Consider the following 7,488-nt stretch of genomic DNA (forward strand, 5'->3'; position numbering starts at 1 on the left):
TCGATCTGTTTATGGTTCAGGGTCGTTCGAGAAATACTCTTCTTCTTGCTCTTAGGTAGTATCCTAAACCCGAACGTCATTGGGTTTCTTCTATCCTACTGCCATAATCCCTCGTATTATCCCGGCAGATGCCAAAGAAGACTATGACTACTACGAGTATGGTATGCTGTTGCTGCTGTTAATGTTACTGATGCTATACTGATTGGTGGTGGTGGTAGTTGGTGGTGATGCTTTGATGCTGGTATTGGTGTTGATGTTGGTGGTGGTGGTGGTGATGGTGGCACTAGAAGGAAAAAGAGAAAGATAGAATTTTAGAGGATAGAGATAGCTTAGAAAAAAAGGGAATAGGACTAAGAAACAGACAGGCGGACAGACAAACAGACAGACAAACGTACTACAGTCGTCTTCTCCATAGTTCGACAGCAACCACCTGGACAAATCGGTCCTTCGAACGGTGGTGTCATCCATGACGTTGACAGATCTGTCAATTTTCTTCTTACTCTCTCTCTCTCACACCTATTCATACGATCGTGTCAAATTTTTCTCAACTTGACTAACGTCTAAATCGGAATATCTTTTACCACTTTTAAGCTAATTTTCTTCTTTTTTTTTTCTTTTTACAGAAATGATACAATTATTATACAAATTATTCGGTTTTATCTTTTTCCTTCTTGTTTTATTTTTATTTTATTAGAATTTATGTGGTTTTGGAAATTCATATGATTTTTTTTTTTTATTTTAGAATACAAATGATTCATTTTTTGTTTCTTTCGATTTATCGTTAAATGTTTATTATTTTTTTTATTACATTTTTTATTATATTTTTTTATTAGTTGATTATTTTGTTATTATTTTCTTTTTATATATTTTCTTGAATATTTCATAAAAGATACAGATTTAGAAATTTAACAATTCAAATATTAAACGTAATCCGATAAATATGATACTATAATATGTTTATTAGAATCTAAACCATTTAAACCTAGATATCTACAATATTCATTATAATATATTATAATCGTTAATATTATTTAATTTCTTTTCTTATAATCCAGAAAAAACAGATTGAAAATTGCATATAACGTTTGCCGAAATTCCATACATATAATATTATATATCTATACGTTACCCTGAAAAATCGAAATTAGAGAATGTCAAGGATTCACATGGTCACTTGTCAACATATACCAAATACGTCGGTGAAAGATCGAATATTTAAGTTTATTCATAAACATCAATATTTCGGACGTACACCAAGCAACCGTATGAATCTTAACATTCTCCAATTTCAGTTTTTCACGGTAATACACACACACACACACATATATATATATATATAAAAAGTTGGGTGAGGTGGTCATTGCACGATTCACCAATATCAAAATGTGGATGGGGGTAGTTTTGGAAACGGATAGGGGTGGTGACGGGGGGAGGTTAAATGAGGAGGAGGAGGAGGAGGAGGAGGGGGTGTGATAGATATGATAGCGGCAGCACGAGCTAGCGCATGTCGCACTGACAAAATGTAAATGGCTCCATCCATCTAACTGCCGACAAAAAGGCAGTCGGGGCCAACTGTCGGACCGGCGATTACAGGATCGATTAAAGCCAAACTACCCCTTCGTTTCGTCGACCCGATCTATCAACCCCCCCCCCTTTACCCCCGGTTTCCAACAACCTCCCATCCTTCTATCCCTTCGCCACCCGCTTTTGACCCCCGTTTATAGAAACAGCCACCTACCTACCTACCTCCCATTTCACCTCCCACTTCGTTTCTACGTTCAACGATGATAGTTCAAATATTTTTCAAGATTTCTTTTTCTACACCGTTCACCCCCGCTCCCTCCCCACCCATTCCTCCTTCAGCCACGATTCAAAATATTTTCCATTATATTATTTTATCAATGATAATTTGTTATACGTGTGTATTTTGTAGATTTTGTACAGTAACGAATTGTAATTCGTTGTTTGTTAAATAATTTTTCGGGCAGATTTTTACGAAAAAATGAGGAGAAGAGTAAAAACGAATATTTGTCATATATATATATATATATGTCGGTTTGGGAAAAGAAAAAAAAGATAGGTAATAGAGATTGTTTGTTGGGATTATAACGGATTATAATGTCTCGCGTTACATCGGGAAAACTTTGCAACGCGGCCAATTTTCTTCTTCTTCTTCTTCTTTATTATTATTATTATTTTCATTTTTATTTCCACCATCACCAATTTCGATCGATTCACATTCGCGCGTTCCTTCATTTCTTCTCCCCTTTCGGTGTCCTAATCCTTTTCTCACAAATCTTTAGAAAAATCTTACGAAAGTTTGTCCGTATTGTCGAGGCGTATCTGTTTGTAGGGAAAAAGGAAGGAAAAAGTAAAAAAAAAAAAAAAATGGGGCGAGAAAAGAGTAGGGTTCAAAGGGAAAAAAACTGATATTTTCGCACAGATTTTCTATTAAAATAAATATGTATTTTAATAATAATCGCTATCCATTCATTCGTACGAATTAATTTTATATTAATATTCAAAATTAATCGAACTTTTTTTGCGTTTTGAAGAATTCATTTGAAATTTTTAAAGAAACAACAATAGTAATATACGCGAAAATGTGTTACGTATTAATTTCATTATTCTCTCTCTCTCTCTCTCTCTCTGTCTTTCTTTTTCTTTTCTACGTCATCGTGTAAGAAGGGTCGATAAAAAAAAATAGGGTGGGGAGAGGAGATGGGGGATAAAAAAATAAAAAGAAAAAAAAATTTGGAAACCGTTTTGCGGATGAGTTTTAGGTATCAGTATTACCCCACCTGCCGCGTAAAAATTCTCGCACACTTTTTCTTCCTTCTTTTTTTTTTTTTTTTTTTTTTTTCTTTTTTTTTTTTTTTTTGTTCGAATCATCGGTCGAGCGAATGAGAAGGGGAATAGGAAATCCGGAAAAGGGAAAAGAATCTTTTCGAAAGGGAAGGATACTTTCTCTCTCTATCTTTTTCTATCTTTTTGTCCTACAGGTTTTCTATCTTTTTCTATCGGACATAGGTTTTCTAGTCGGTGACGCGTGATCCGTACAAGTTTCGTCGTGCCTTCGTGGCGACTAAACCAATCTTAGGCTTAGTTCGTTCAACCGTGAAACCCCCTCTCTCCCTTGCGTGCCTCTATGGTGGTTTTTACGGTGTGGTGTGGTATGGTGGTGTCGTGTGTGTCTCCTTCGTTCGGTAAGGGTCTCGCTCCAATTTGCCGAATGATTTCGAGAACCTATGTCAAATGATCAATCGTACTCTAATTTATTACCGATATTATATAAATTTGCAACAGAATTTTTTCCACGCTTTTATATTCTTTTTCATCGTTTACTACATTAAGTCGATTAATTTTAATCGCAACAATCAAATTTGCGTAATCCATTTTGAGCAATTTTTTTTTACCTTTTTTAATTTTTAAATGAACATCTAACAAAAATGGAAGAAAATAGCATGGGAATATAATGATAATTATCAATCATATTATCGCAATAATATTTACGTTTCGTTTTTATTTTTTTGATTTTAATTTCTCGTCCAACAATCGAACATCATATATTTAAGCATGTAAATTAAGTCGTATGATTTTTCTTTTTGGTCTTAATCACATGACAATCCAACAAATGAAATATTCTAATAAACGAACAATCGTGTTCGAGATCCGTTTTAATGTAGATATAAAATATGATTAAACAATTTAACACTAATGCAATAAATATTATTATAATATAACGTATAGTATAAACGAGTAAATAAAAGAAACTAAAGGGATAATAGGAATGAAAGAAATAAGGAAGTACGTTGTAAGGTAAAAACGGCCAACAATTCGTATTATCTGAAGTACACGTTTAACACGCCCACTACTTGGGGTTTTTGCTTGTAAGTTCTTGAAGTCGACGGACAAGAATTTTTATTGTGATGATCACATCGTCCGGTATTAGACAAGGATGGTTATATATACCATCCTGGAAAATAGGGTATTTTAGACAATCAATATAGTCCTAACGTTTTGGACAATGGTTGCAACGTTGCTTCTCTGCATTTATACGTGGACATTGTCCAGGTGAAGTGGTCCCTTTAAAGGGCGTCCTGTTGAAGGTCAAACCCCGGAAGTGATTCGACAATGGAGTACATAATAAACTACTACTCCACCTCTTCTTCCTCTTACTTTTACTTTTACTTGCTAGCTTGCTTGCTTTGATGCATGCATTCTTATTATTTAATTTTCGATACCGTGTCAAAAGTGCAACGACGTTATAAGACCCCGAAACATTTTCCCTTTAGTGTCGTTATTATTATTTCGTTTAAAAATCTGAACGTTTCGTTTAGTTTAGTTTAGTTTAGTTTAGTTTAGTTTAGTTTGATTTGGTTCTCAAGGCGTAGAATTACTTCGCAGGACAGACCCGAAAGATTATTTCGCGGTTATATATTCAAATGCGAATAATAAATAATAGTATGTAGGATAGAAAGAGAAAGGGAGAATTTGCGATTCGGTGATGATTCCTAGTGAGAAAATTTATGTGTGTATGTGTGTGCGTGTGTATCTATGTATATGTTGAGAATTGGCAGGAAACAAGTGACAATCAGTAACGACAGGGATCTTTTATATTGTTCAAGCTGTCACACCGTTGGATGAGAGGCAGGATATCGAGGGATCCCTTCGTTGTTCCTTTTTCGTGGTCATCTAAGAAAGAAAAAGAGAGAGAGAGAGAGAGAGAGAGAGCGAGGTTACCGGTCATAAAGAAAATTCAGCCACGTACCTTAAAAGTCACTGCACCCTTCGTTTATTTCACAAATTATTTCACCTTTTCTTATATCTTGAAAAAATTTTCAACAATTCTCAATGATCTTCAAATAATTTCTTTTTTGTTCGAATTAAAAATATGATATATTGTATATATATATGATTTTTTTGAATTTATATTAAAAGAACAAAAATTGTATAAAACGAAATTCAATTAACGCGAACGGCGAATAATATTAGAGAATAATTGAGAAATTATATTGTTACAAGTTATACGGCCCTGAGTAGTTCTTTATTTTTTGTCACGCGAAAATGCGAATTTAACATAAGCTGGTCTCGAAAAGTTAGCCCGGGGTATAATAACGGTTGGCAAATTTAGCATACAATAAGAACTGAACCTGTGGTATGCATCGTGTTAGAAAATGAAACGTGAATGCAAGGACACGGTGGTTGGTTGGTTAGTTGACTTGTCCTTTTTCATTTTTGCATTTCTTTTTCTTTTTTCTTTTCTTGTTTCTTTTTCGTTTCTTTCTTCTCGAAAGAATCGAGTTTTTGATTGGCATTCGTGAAATAAAATGCACGAGATTATCACGAGGCTGTTGGTCGTATAAAATATTTAAATATTTTGTCGTTTTTTTTTTCTTTCTTTCTTTTAAATTTAGAAGATAAATATTAAAAATCAATCGCGATTATTTTTCCATGGGAAACAATTAGATTTTTCTTTTTCATATCTTTTATTTATTTTTAATTGAAAGAGAAAAGTAGAGAAGTAGAAGGGGAAGAGATTTGTTATTCGAAACTTTCATTTAACACGTAACATCCCCTTTTATAAATTATTATAAACTCGATTCTCTGAATGCTTTGTTGTACGAACACACCCCTCGACTTATCTCGAGGGTGATAAATCTTCTTCTCTCATTTCCCTTGGTATCTCTTTCTCTTTCTTTCTCTCTCTCTTTCTCTTTCTCTTTCTCTTTCGATAATAGGTATAATAGACACGTGTTGTTCAAATTGTCGAGTTACTGACCCATCCTATTACGAGATCCTAATCTTCCAAGTGTACTCGATGGGTTTATTTTCGTCATGCTTTTCTCGTCGTTTATTAAATTACTATAGGAAGATTTATTAGAAAATGATAGTTTAAAAAAAATAACACAAAATATAACAAAGTTACAATAAAAAATTGTATTTATTTCTTATAAGTTATAATTGTTTTAATCTCTAATAAAAGAAAATATTTATACCGTCTGTGTGTTATATTGAATTATAGTATAAAACAAATCTATAATTATTTTACTATATTTTATTTTTAGAGTATACTATAACACGTATTTAAAAATTTAATATTCGTATCTGTGACATTTTATTCAATTTATATTATAAAATAATTATAATACACCAAAATAGAAATATTTCAAAATTAATTTATATATTATTAATTTTTTTCTTTCTATTTTTCGAAGATAAGAAATTCGTAATAATTTTCACACCCCTAAACGTTAAGAGTTTCTCTTTCAAGACAACATTTGGGGTAGTTTTACGTTGATCGGAGGGGTCGCTGAGTGAGAGACCATGGGTGGTGATGGTGATGGTGATGGTGGTGGTTAGAGGAAGCCTTGCTTCGTCTTACAAACACTGTGCTTGGACTTAATTGAACTTGTTCGCGAAACTCATAACGAGAAGTCTAGTAAGTGCTACTATGGTTGTTATAATTTACGGGAAACAATCGTCACCTTTGATGTGCCGACAATTGTCTTGGGCTCGTACGAGTGAACTAAAGGTTACCTCCTCCCCTAAAACGTTTCTATTCATCATCCCCTTATTTCTATTTCTTTCATACATTTAAACATTCTTTTTTGGGGTTGAATGATACAAATTTGTTCTTCGAAGTTTCCAAACCATTTAAACCATCCTCACCCCCCTCTCTCGATTGGTTATAGATCATTGATAAACATATTTTCTCTTTTCTTTCTATATATTCTACACTTTTTGTCTGTCTTTTTATTATTATTATTATTATTTTCTTCTCGAGAGTATGCGTTTTTCCCTGGAATTTTTCTTATTTTTTTTTCATTCAGTTATGTATTCTCAATTGTTTTAGAATTTTTTTTTATATTCATTGGTTCTATTTTGTTGGTCCAAACAGTTAATAAAATTATCGAAAGTATTGTTTTTTTTTTTCGAGTAGTTTAAGATAGTTTATATTTTGTTTTTTAATTATTGTTAATTATTTATATTTCATTTTTCTTAATTTTTCTTTTTTTTTTCATTTAGGTATAAGTTCTCAGTTCTTATAGGATTTTGTATTATTTTGGTCCAGACAGTTTATCATCGAAAATATCGTAATTTATTTTCTTCTTCAATGCAATACGAAGAGAAGGGCAATTTAAGGGTAGTTTATATTTCGTTTTAACGATAAATCATAAATAATCATTTCAATACGTCTCTTAACGTGCCACGTATCAAACACAATGCGAAAATGCAACATTCCTCATTGTCTCGGTGTTCGATCGTAGGGGGATGGGGTGTTAAGGGATGGTGGAGGGTACAGAGGGGGAGATGCCCGTGTTACCTTGTGCATTTAAAATGTAAACTCAATTTAAGCCGTGATTCGACGGTAAACAAAACGTAACGTATGCGCTCGGTGGGGTTGGTTGGATTGTTACGCTTTTGTGGTAGCCGGGGGTTAAATAAAAAAAAAAAAAAAAAAAAAAAAAAAAAAAAAAAAAAAAA

General features: G+C 33.0%; 1 protein-coding gene across 3 annotated transcripts in view; it reads left to right on the forward strand.

Annotated features, from left to right (window-relative positions):
- Nucleotides 1-7,488, forward strand: part of LOC106787643 (MDS1 and EVI1 complex locus protein EVI1-B-like) — a 33,377-nt gene that overhangs the window by 1,611 nt on the left and 24,278 nt on the right. The window lies entirely within an intron of this gene.

The sequence above is a fragment of the Polistes canadensis genome, unplaced genomic scaffold (assembly GCF_001313835.1).
Source record: "Polistes canadensis isolate GaletaPanama2010 unplaced genomic scaffold, ASM131383v1 scaffold_108, whole genome shotgun sequence".
Lineage (NCBI taxonomy): Eukaryota > Metazoa > Arthropoda > Insecta > Hymenoptera > Vespidae > Polistes > Polistes canadensis.